Source organism: Balaenoptera acutorostrata, chromosome 7 (genome assembly GCF_949987535.1).
Source record: "Balaenoptera acutorostrata chromosome 7, mBalAcu1.1, whole genome shotgun sequence".
Lineage (NCBI taxonomy): Eukaryota > Metazoa > Chordata > Mammalia > Artiodactyla > Balaenopteridae > Balaenoptera > Balaenoptera acutorostrata.
Window position 1 is genome coordinate 14,095,850 of NC_080070.1, and position 12,978 is coordinate 14,108,827.

Here is a 12,978-nt window from a genome sequence, read left to right on the forward strand (position 1 = left end):
TTTTATAGTATACAAATGGCTTTCACATGCATAGGCAATTATGTCATTTAATCTTCATAATGTTATGAAGTAGATATTTTTATTTTATGTTTACAGATAAGGAAACTGAGGCTTCTAAATGACTTGTCTAGACTCCACATTTAATAAGCAGCAGCAAAGGTGTTTAACTCAAAATTTTTGACTCCCAAACCATTATTCTTTCCCCGTAACCACTATAACCACTATACTGCTTTTACATTATAAAATTAGAATAAAAAAGGTAAAAGAGTATACGTGTACTAATGCCGAAAACTCTGACTCAGGATCATTTATGGCAAATAAGCATAGAACCAAGACTCAAAACCAGATCTAGCTGTTAAGTCTTCCCACTGTCCTACCCTCTCTGTCTCAAAAATAGACAATATATCTGTAATTTAGATTGTTTATAAACCTGTATTCAGCCAAAATCCTTATTGCAGCAAATTATTACCTTATTCAATAACATTACCACTTATCCAGTAGACTTAAAAACAATCCCACCTCTGAATCTGAATCTGAATCTGTTCAAATCTGAAAGATTATATTAAAATCTTGCACAAAGGGGCTTCCCTAGTGGCACAGTGGTTAAGAATCCGCCTGCCAATGCAGGAGACACGGGTTTGAGCCCTGTTCTGGGAGGATCCCACATGCCGCGGAGCAACTAAGCCTATGGGCCACAGCTACTGAGCCTGCGCTCTAGAGCCCGCGAGCCACAACTACTGAGCCCACGTGCCGCAACTACTGAAGGCCACGCACCTAGAGCCTGCACGCCGCAACAAGACAAGCCACCACAATGAGAAGCCCATGCACCGCAACGAAGAGTAGCCCCTGCTCGTGGCAACTAGAGAAAGCCCGTACGCACAGCAATGAAGACCCAACGCAGCCAATTAATTAATTAATTAATTAATTAATTAATTTTTTAAAAAAATCTTGCAAAGAGTAAACCTTGGCCAGAATGGTAAACATTGAGAGAGAAACAAAGCTTGTTCTGCTCCCACCCCACCAGTCTCTTTGCTGTTTCTTCAGCAGGCCAAGCATGCTCTTTCCTCAGGGCCTTTGTACTTGTTATTTTCTTTTGGGGATAAGTACTCATGCCACAAATATTCATAGAGCTTCTCTCTTATGTCTCTGTTCAAATGTTGCCTTTTAAAGGAAGCCTTCTCTGATCACCTTATATAACATTTTCCTGCCCCACTCCGTCACTCTATACCCCATTCTTGTTTTTAACACCCAATTCCATATAACATATTTGTTTATTGTCTGTCATCCCCACTAGAATACAAGCTGTACAAGAGCAGGGGTCTTGTTTTGTTCATTGTTTTATCTCTCATGCCTAGAACAAGGCCTGGCCTATGATAGATACATATTACAAAAATTTAAAAATGAAACCATGATTACACACAACTGCATATTATTGATAGGTTTACCTTCCAGAAGAGAAAGCAGTCACATCCTTGTCATACCAAAACTGAGAAATGTCAAGAAAAGGAAAAATAGTCAAAGAAGTAATAAAAGAATAACAGAGGGGAAAGTGCTTTTGCTATATACAGAGGCAACAGAGAATAGTATTAAATATTGTTTTAGAAACAGTAATGAGGCAGTCAAGTGCCAGTGTTGATTAAGGTAAGAAGTGACAGGAGAGAAGAACACTATCAACTTGGAATCGTTCTGTGGTCTGGGGAATAGTTAGTTAAGAGGCAATATTTTCCCCTTACTTTACAGTTTGGGATCGATAGTATAAAGTTTTACAGTCAATTAATTTCTCTAAAATACTTCGCTTACATTTTTAAGTAACACTTACTATATGATGAGTATGTCTGGCTATGAATGTAGATTATCCCGTCAGTTTATCCTATATTTTAATAGCTGAAAAAGTATTAATTATAAAATGTAAGCCTTCTAACAGATTATATTTTTTATTACCAGCTTAAATTTAACCAAAGAAGATACAATTCCCTTTGGTTCTTTATAAGACAATATATACAACTGGGGTTAAATGTACCAACACATCTTTAGTTTCTGAAGTCTTTGGCAGATTGCAAATCCTCTTATTAAAGTGGCTATGTGATTTTCAGGTTAAGGTGACAGGTTTTTGCTCTCTTGAAACGCCACCAAAACTATAATAATGAAAATTGTTTTGAAGCATGAACATATAAAGATGGAGAAAACAGAGAGGAAGAAAAGAATAGCAGTAACATTTTAGAAGCTAGAAAGCAGATGGAGAAGTGATAATGGACATAGTACACCCCAAAAAACTAAATTATTAACTGACTGTGGAAAAATGGAAACCAACCTGATTTGCACCACAGAATTCTCAAGTCTCAAGAATTGGCACTGTGAGGTTATCTCTGGAGGAGGAAGAGTACATAAATGAAAAGGCCTGTCTGAAATGTTTCTCTAAATCCCTTCTCCTGCTCTGTGCCACTGGGTAGATACCCCATCCCTACCCTGGCAGTACACTGGAAATGTATCCTCTGGAGAGGGGAGAAACTCTCTGGACCCAGGACATAGGGGGAAATTGGGCGGGGGGGGAGGTGGTGAGTGACTGCTTACTGAGTGATGAACAGAGAGTTCCCCAGTACTCTCTTTTCATTTGCTTCCTGGACTGCTGGCAGCCAAACCTTCCCCTTCAGGCAGGAGATTGGAAGAGTTTTGTCTGAGGAATCTTATCAGCCAAGAGTAAAGACCCAAAGGTAGTGATATCAGGGATTCCACCTAGATGGGAGTACATGGGAGTTCAAAAACAAGAAGCCCATCTGTATGCTCAAAGCTTTCCGTAGCCTTTTAGTCTCAATCTGAGTAAAGACAAATTATCTCTCAATTACCAGACATCAGAGGGAAAGTCTCTGATGCCAGTGAGAGAGAACAAGTGGGGGAAAAGGCAACTAGGAATAAACAAACACAATGCAAGGAGAAGAGATACCCACCCCCCCAAAAAAACCCTATCAGTTTTCTCAGAGATAAAAGAAGATTTTCTATCTATGAAACAAGAACAGATGCTTATAAGGAACATTCAGATAACAATTTAAAATGTTAAAGTGCTGATATTTACAGTACACTGGAAATTACTTTCCTTGCAATTATTAAACTTTTAAATGTCGGGTTCCTCTTCCCTTGTCTTCCACCATCATTTCACAAAGAACAGAACAGGCTACATGTAGCTGACCAGTAACTCCATAGACTATTTAAATAGCTGCTTAATAATGTACTTCTGCACAGCCCTCATTTCAAAATAGTCTGCCCCCTGCATGATTTCCAGATGCTGTTGAAAGTGATCTTTTCTACTTTGCAAAATTAACTCTAAAGTCACAGGGTATAAGCAGAATAAGAGCATCCTATCTCATTGTATAAAGTACTAAGGTCACAGTCATTCATAAGATAAAAACTTTAGTAATTAGGAAGGTTGAATCATTGGGACTTTCAAATATGTCACCTTTATTGGATTATAGAATATAAGTACATGGTGAATGAGTGACATTTCTCCTGTGTGGTTCTGTTCTCTCTCTTCAGTAAAAGATCATTTCTGATTCCTAGGTTAACTTTAAGAGAGCAGAGCTATTCTAGTGGTAGATAATTAAAGACTCACTCTTAGGAATCAGGGTTCATGTGGTATGTTTATCATCTTCTCACCTGATAGTCATTGATTCAGCCTAAGGCCCAGGGTATTTTAAAGAATAATGTTAACTAAAGAAATTTCAGGGCTCGTCAGTCTATCGTGCTGTTTCTTTGCAGGACTTTTCATTTCAGTCTAATATTTGTTTATAATTTTAAATTTAGCTTTATTAGAAAATTGACTAAATGTTAAATCAAGGAGGCACAAAGAAAAGGTTCTGGTCTGTTGTTTACTCACAGGAGTGTTATATTCTGTATATAAGGTGATTAAAAATAATTTGGGGATAAATCCTCACAATTTACTTTTTAAAATAATGAAGCGTATGTCTCCTTTTACTCATAAGTAAACCTAGTTACAGGAAAGATAGAAGGGTGAATTGAAGCTGAGAAGATGGTGAACATGTATTAATGATTGAAAATAATTCTGATTAATCGAAGAATTATTATAGCAAACGTCATTTTCTGGTAGATAAAAACAGTAATTGAGAGGAGGATGCTGATAATCACAAACAATGCAAATTAAAAGAAGTACACTATGCTTTACCCACTGGAATTGGCAAAATTCCTCAATTCTGGCAAGGTTAAGTGTTGATAAAGGTTAGGGGAATTGCTTACTGGGACACTTCTGATGCAACCAACCACCCTGGGGACATTTTGGAAGTATCTGTTGAAAGGTAAAGTGTCTGGTCTACTCCCAAGAAACACCAGCTTTTGTTCCAAGAGATGTGTATAGGAAGAGATGTATTACAGGAAAATATATAATAGTGGAAAATTGGAAACATAAATGTCCATTAGTAGAGGGCACATATGTGCAGGGAAAGAATATATAGCAGAAATGAATAATATATGTATCAACATCAGCTTTACAATATGTCCAATGAGAAAAGCAAGCTGAAGCATGAGACCATTTAAAATTTTAAAAACAAAACATTACATATATATTTTTTAAGTCTTACATATATGTATGTAGAAGTATTAAAGCAAAGATTAGAAGGTATATGCCAAGCTCAGTAGTTGTTGTCTCCAGGAATGGCAAAAAGGGGTCAAGATGGGGATAGCTATCAAGGAGAGAGGGGCTTTAGCTTTACCTATATAAAGTTCTCGTGGTTTCTGGCTTTTAATTAAAAAGATTCTACAGTTGTGTTTTACTTTCACAACCTTTTTACAGGTATAAATTTTTTAAAAAGACAGGAGGCAAATGTGTAAAAATTTAACAGTGTTAAGTATGGTGAGAATAAGTGATTTCTACATTAGCCTTTGTTGCAGTTTTTCTTAATTTCAAAATATAAGGTATTATAAGGAAATACATAATCATTATAGAAAATTTAGAAAATGTAAACATAAATAAGCACCAATACTCCACTGAGAGAGAAGTACCATTAGTGTTTTGATGTGTAGTATTGTGTATCTTTTCAGAATTCTGTATTTTAATACTGTATACAGTGGTTTGTTGTTGTCATTTTAAATATGGAATCACACTGGTTTTACCTTTTTTTTTTTACTTGCTCTTATTTTAGACATCTTTACTGATCAATAAATATTATGTTCTGACTCCAGCTCTGATACTACTAGTAACTCACTCTTTTTTTTATACCAACTATGTTTTGTGGTTTTTTTATATACAGTGATATATTTAGCAATTACATAATACTTTGTGCCAGACACTGTTCTGTGTACTTTATATATACTATCTCAATTAATCCTCAACAACCCTGTGAGGTAGATCCTATTATTATCCCCTACTTACTGATGGAGAAACTACAGTTTAAAAGACCAAGTGACTTGCCGCAAGCCTTTTGGCTTCAGAGTGTATTTCCTTAAACTCTACACTGTTCTGCTTCTTCAGTTTAGTCAGTCCTTTCAACACCTCAAGTGGGCCCTTCATGCCATGCAGCAATCATACTTTCCCTTCCCTGGTTTTTTGCTCTTCCTCTCTCGTAGACACTGTCATACTTCCTTTATCCTCAGTTCTCCAACACCTCTTCTCCAAGAACTGTCAGCTGGTAACCTTGCTTGCCATTTCATTAAGAAAATTAGAAGCACCCACCACAATATCTACCTACCTACCTACATTCATGCTCAGTTTTTCTCTTTTATCACTAAGAGTAAAAGCCAGTCCTTCAGTTTTGTGCACTAGATTCCATCCCCTTTCTCCTACTCACTGACATCTTTTGAGTGGCTCTCTCCTGTACGTCATCAGATTTTCCTTTTCTACTGGATTTTCTCCCATTTTAAAACATCTTTCTTATCATGCACATTTGGAAGAATGTTGACAATTGTTGAACCTAGGTGGAGGGCACCAGGGTATTTATTGTACTCTTCTTTTAATTTTTCTCTATGATTAAAAATTTTCATAATAAAAAAGTTGTGGAGGTCCCTTCCTTGATCCCACTTCCCTCTGAAGCTATCACCTCATTCCTCTTGTTTCTTTTATAGTAAAACTTCTCAACAGAGTTGTTGATATGCACTCTCTAATTTTCTTCCCTCCCCTTTTGTCTTGGACTCCACTCCAATCAGGCTTTTTTGCCCCTGACACTTCACTGAAATATCTCTGAATAAGATAATTACCATGTTGCTAGATCCAAGGGTTAAATACTCAGTCCTCAATCATTTTGACCCATCAGAAATATATAATGCATTTGATCACACTCTTTTTCATGAAACCTCTTCTTAATCCTTTAAACTCTACCACCTGGGAACCTTTTCAAATGACACATTTTAGGCACCACCCCAGATCTCCTGAATTGAAGACTACATTTTAACGAGATCCCTAAGTGATTTGTATGCATACTAAAGTTTGAGAAGCACTACTTTAAATCATATTCTCCTGATTTTCCTTCTCCTTACTGTCTGTTCCTTCTCAGCTAGTTCTTTTTCAACTCCTTAACCTCTCTAAATATTGGAATAGTCCAGGGATTACGTTCCTTTGGTAATCTCATCCAGTTTCATGAGTTAAAATACCATTTAATTACCTTTTCTATTCCAGTCTCCAGCCAGTTCATTTCCTCTGAACTCCAGACTGTCATACCTAACTGTGTGCTCAACATCGCTTGATTGTCTAATGGACATCTCAAATTTAACATGTCTGATTCTGAGGTCCTGATCTTTTTCCTCAAGCCTGCCCTTCCGACAGTCTTTTCATCTCAGTAACTGGCAACTCTGTTCTTAGGCTGCTTATGCCTGACATTTTGTACTTAATTTTTTTTTTTTTTTTTAAGGATTTTCTTATTTATTTATTTATTTATTTTTTTTTTTATTTTTTGGCTGTGTTGGGTCTTCGGTTCGTGCGAGGGCTTTCTCCAGTTGCGGCAAGCGGGGGCCACTCTTCATCGCGGTGCGGGGACCGCTCTTCATCGCGGTGCGCGGGCCTTTCTCTATCGCGGCCCCTCCCGTCACGGGGCACAGGCTCCAGACGCGCAGGCTCAGCAATTGTGGCTCACGGGCCCAGCTGCTCCGTGGCATGTGGGATCTTCCCAGACCAGGGCTCGAACCCGTGTCCCCTGCATTAGCAGGCAGATTCTCAACCACTGCGCCACCAGGGAAGCCCTGTACTTAATTTTTGACTCCTTTCTTTTTCTCTTACCATACAACCAATCTATTAATCAACTCCTGTTAGCTCTATCTTTAAAGTATATCTAGACTCTTACAGCTTCTCATCACCTATTCTGCTATCACCCTGATTCAAGCCACAGTTATCTCTCGGCTGCATGAGTGCCTTGCTTCCACCCTTACCCACCTTCGGTTTGCTCTCAGCACAGCAGCCAGAGGGGTCCTTTGAAGACTTTGGTCAGATTATGTTGCTCCTCTGCTCCTCCAGTGTCTTCACATTTCATGCAGAAAGGAAGCCAAAGTCCTTATAAAAGTCCTTGTAATGCGACCACCACCACAACCCTCCCTCCCCGACTGCCGATTTTACTACCTCTCTCAGCTCATTCACTACTCTTCTCCCTCTTGCTCTTTCTGTTCCAAGCCAGTTTGCCTTCTTTGCCATTCTTAGAACATGGGAAGTACACACCTGCTGTAGGACTTTGCCCTTGCTAGTCCCTCTGCCTGCTGTGTTCTTATCCCATATCTGCATGACTCCCTCCCCTCCTTTGAATCTTTACCCAAAATGTCCTTTGAAAAGAGGGCCCTCCCTGGCCTAAAATTACAACCCCCTACAACTTAGCATTTTCTGTCTCCCACCTATAGAATACAGTATATTCTACTCATGCATCTTTTTTATTTTCTATCTTCTATACTAAAATGCAAGCCCCTTGAGGGTAGGGATTTTCTGCCTTATCTCCAAGACTTAGAACAGTTGTTGCTTAGCACATGGTGGGCTTTCAATAAATATGTGTTAAATAAATGAAAGAAAGAACCTATGAAGGTGAACATAATTATTATCTCCATTTTACAGGTTAGGAATCCAAAGCTTAGAGAAATTATGTCATGTACCCAGGGTCGTATGGCTAGTAAGTGATACAGTTGGAATTCAAAGTGAAATCTGTACACTCAAAACCCATGCCCTTCCCACTATGCCTCTCTGGTCATGTCACTCAGGTCCTCTGGGCTCTGGTTTTCCCATCAGCATAAGTGGAATTATTGCCTTTTTGCTTGCCTCACAAAGAAACACAAAGGTTATAAAACCAAGTGATGTAAAAATATCCTGAGAACTTGAAAATGCTTTACATGTACAAGAGGGTGATAGTAATTCTTTGTTTTCTTATAGAAGTTTTACAGTTTTTGCTTTTAGTTTTAGTTCTTCAACCTACTTCAAATTGGTATGAGGTAAGGGTTGAAGTTTTTTTTTCCTCATACAGGTATCCAATTGTCCCAGCAACATTTGTTCAAATATCTATCCTTTCCCACATTGAGCTGTCTTGCTCTTATAAATAAACAAATATCATGCTTCTGATCTTATGTATTTGGGCTTATGAATGCTTGAAGTGAACTTAAAAAGAGAGAATAGCATAGTTTTTACTATTCCATCAATATCATGGTATTCCATGTTTACAATACATCCTCATTTATTCTCTTCAGGCCAGTGTTGTACTTAAGAAACTATGATGAGAATATTTTCCAAAGAGGGATTATACCCTCTCTAATGCAGGTCCCAGCTAGGAAACAAAAAAGACATATGAATATCATATTCATGGACTAGAAAACTCAATATTGTTAAGATGTCTGTTCTTTCCAAATTGATCTATAGAATCTATAGGTTCAGTGCAGTCAGTCAGAGTCTCAGCAGGATTTTTTGTAGAAATTCACAAGTTGATCCTAAAATGTAAATGGAAATGCAGTGGCTAGAATAGTCAAGACAGTTTTGAAAAAGAACAAAGTTGAAGGACATTTAGTGTGAGATTTCAAAACTTGCTATAAAGCCACAGTAATCAAGAGACTGTGATACTGGCATAAGGATAGATGTGTGAGTCAACAAAACAGGAAAGAAAGCCTACAAATATATCTATTATGTCTGTGGTCAGTTGTCTTTTTTTTTTTTTTTAACCAAGATGCTAGGGCAATTCATGGAGAAAGGATAGTCCTTTCAACAAATGTTGCTGGGACAACTGTATATCCATACAGGATAAATAAATAGCCCTTTCCTGATACAAGGCATGAATATTCATTCAAAATGGATCACAGACCTAAGACTAAAAGCTGAACATCTAAAACTTCTAGAAGAAATATAGGAGAAAATCACTGTAGCCCAAAGATAGGCAAAGATTTCTTAGGACACAAAAATTAAGAACCGTAGAAGAAAAAATTCGTAAATTGGACTTCATCAAAATTCAAAACTTTTGCTTTTCGAAAGACATTGTTAAGAAAATGAAAAGACAAGCCACAGTCTTGAAGAAAATGTTTGCAAGATACATTATCTGGTGAAAGAATTGTATCCAAAGCATATATAGAACTCTTACAATTCAGTAAGTAATAAGACAAACTACCCAATGAAAAAGTGGGCAAAAGATTGGAGTAATTTATTAAATAATATAAAAGAATGGCAAATAAGCAATGCAAAGATGTTCAATATGTTAGGCATTAAAATAGACAAGGTTCCACTGCACACCCGCTAGAATGCGTATAATCAAAGCCAACAATACCAGGTTTATTAGCAAAGATGCAGAGTAACCAGAATTCTTATACATTGCTGATGAGGATCTTAAATGGTACAACCACTTCGGCAGTTTCTTTTAAAATTAAAATTACCATATGAGCAATTCTAATCCTACTGATTTCCCCAAAAGAAATGAAAACAAGTCAACAACAAAGATTTGTACATGAATGTTTATAGTATGTTATTCATAATTGCCAAAAAACACAACAACCCAAATGTCTGACAGGTAACTGGGTACGTTGTGGTATATCTGTACACTTTTAATACTGCATGCAGCCAGTGTGTGAATCTCAGGGTCATGCTGAGCAAAAGAATCCATATGTTTTTGTTTATGTGAAATTCTAGAAAAGGCAAAACTAATCGCTAGTGACAGAAATCATTATCAATGGTTGCCTGAGCCTAGGGTGGGTGTTATTAATTGCAGAAACGTGTGAAGGAACTTCTAGGGGTGATGGATATCCATCTTGATTGTGGTTGGTCTTTAGACAAGTGTATATATATATATGTGTTTGTGAAAAACTCTTTAAACTGTGCATAAAAGTTGGGTGCATTTTGTGTTGTATACTAGTTATACCTCTCAATAAATTTGATTTTTTTAACGCGAGAGAAACTGAAAAATCTAAGTAAAAATAGAATTTAGGCCACTATAGAGCACAACTGAAAAATGTGTGAACTCCATGTATTAAGGATTTTAATTATTTTAAAGTGATAAATGATTATTGACTACGCAGGAGTAGCAGAATGGCATTCCCTTTAGTCTTGCTCACTTTCCACATTGTGATTATGAGGGCTTGGAGGGCAACAAAGTAGAAGGGAGACCAGAATTTGGAACTGTATTTGGATAAAATAACACCTTGTCACCACCGTCACGCATACCAGTCCAGTCAACCACTAAATTCTCTGTTGGTGTCAGAGGAGAGATTTAGCTTGCTGTGTGAAGACTGATGAACTTTTTTGAAATTGTGTAGCATTAGATGAAAGAGGACTGAAGTGCTAATGTCTGTGTAGGCCAGTCGTTTGGTTTTAGAAATAGTTGAAAATACAAGAAAATAGCAGCAAACTTGAGTGAGAGATACTTGAGGCTTTTATAAATAGACTAGACTGGTAAATGCCTGCACCTACAGATGGTGTAGGCATAGTATTTGAATTTCAGCAAGGTATTTGAATAATATCTCTCATGATATTCTTGAGGATAAGATGGAGATATGTAACAAACATGAATTTAACTAGGTTCATAACTGTATTATTGTCATACCTGAAGCTCTTAAGCTAGGAGATTTTTGTCCTCCTCTTGAATATGACTGCGTATTTACAGATAACTTAGATGAGGGCATCATTAGCATGCTGATCTTTTATAACTTATTTTTTAGTGAAAACTAAAATTTTAATAAGCTGAAATTATAGGTCATGTCTACAAAATATGAAATCTTATCCAAGTCCAAAAAAGAGAAGTATACAAATGTAGGATGGGGGAAATGGTTTTGTAGGGGCAATGCAAGAACAACAACTCTCTAGGGTTGTAACTGAATATAATTTTAATAGGAGTCAGTAGAGTGACTGTGGCTGCCATAATAATAATGGCTGACGCAATAAACATTTTTTCCCGCTGTAAGGAAGATGAAGATGAATTTGGGTTTTGTTTTTGTTTTTTCTGTTTTTTGAGATTCCAAATGTAAGTGAGATCATATACAGTATTTGTCTTTCTCTGACTTATTTCACTTAGCATAATGCCCTCAAGATCCATCCATGTTGTCATAAATGACAGGATTTCCTTCTTTTTTTATGGTTTATTCCTGTGTGTATGTATGTGTGTATTACATTTTCTTTATCCATTCATGGACGCTTAGGTTGTTTCCATGTCTTGGTTGTTGTGAATAATGCGGCAGTGAACATGAGAGTGCAGATAACTCTTTGAGATCCTGATTTAAATTTTTTTGGATATATATATACCCAAAAGTGGGATTGCTACATCATATGGTAATTCTGTTTCTAATTTTTTGAGGAACCTGCAGTCTGTTTTCCATAGCAGCTGCACCAATTTATATTCCCACCAACAGTGCATAAGTATTCCCTTTACACCTCGCCAACACTTGGTATTTCTTGTCTTTTTGATAATAGCCATTCTAACAGATATGAGGTGATATCTCATTGTGGTTTTGATTTGCATTTCCCTGGTGATTAGTGATGTTGAACACCTTTTCATGTATGTACCTGTTGGCCATTTGTATGTCTTCTTTGGGAAAATGTCTATTTTTAAAACTAGATTGGGTTTTTTGCTACTGAGTTGTATGAGTTCTTTATATTTTTTGGGTATCCCCTTATCAGATATATGATTTGCAAATATTTTCTCCCATTTGGTAAGTTGCCTTTTCATCTTGTTGGTGGTTTCCTGTGCTGTGCAGAAGCTTTTTAGTTTGATGTAGTCCCACTTGTTTGTTTTTGCTTTTGTTGCCTTTACTTTTGGTGTCAGACCCAAACAACTTGTCATCAAGTCCAATGTCAAGGAGCTTACTGCCTATGTTTTCTTCTAGGAGTTTTATGGTTTCAGGTCTTACATTTAAGGGGAGGATGAAGATGAGAATCTCACTCTAGTTTGTGTCGATCAGATCAAATCTAGAGCATTGTATTTCCTTTCGGGGCATCATATTATGGTCTGAAAAGAATGTTGAAAAGCTGAATCTTGGATAAGACCTTGGAAGAAGCAGCGTAGAGAACAGATTTTACTGGATGATTTGCCAGCTTTAAGATTAAATTGAGTCTGTAGATGGACACTTTTTCTTTTACAAGGAAGGAGACTCCTAACGGAAACCTATCAAGAGAATGATACTTAGTTTATAGCATGTTTTTTCTTTCCTGCTACTTTTATAAACTTATAAGGTTCTCCTTAACATCTTCGAAAGGTAAGAAGGAGGTCCAATTTAATTGTCCTATGTAGTGGATAGACTTTTGCATCATCTGTAGCAAAGTCAGTTTATTCTTGTTCCCGTCCTTACCCTCAACCAGTTATGTGGTTTTTGGTGTCTTCCATTGTAACTGGTTGGTGCTTAGGAAATTATGGTTTAGTGTCAGCCTATATAGAATTATTTAGGGTAGTAATTACTCTGGAATATTATGTAGGGATTGAGGTATGATACCTATCCCATTTTTCCAGCTGGGGACTTTAGGTCTCTTTTCTTTCCAACCTTCCATTATATAGACCTGGATTTCTGTTCTTTTGCTGCTTTTCTTATAGGAGTGTTACAGAAAGAGTT

At 37.0% G+C, this 12,978-nt stretch overlaps 1 protein-coding gene across 4 annotated transcripts in view; it reads left to right on the forward strand.

Moving 5' to 3' along the window:
* Positions 1 to 12,978, forward strand: part of BRAF (B-Raf proto-oncogene, serine/threonine kinase) — a 152,888-nt gene that overhangs the window by 116,114 nt on the left and 23,796 nt on the right. The gene's annotated exons all lie outside the window — the stretch shown is intronic.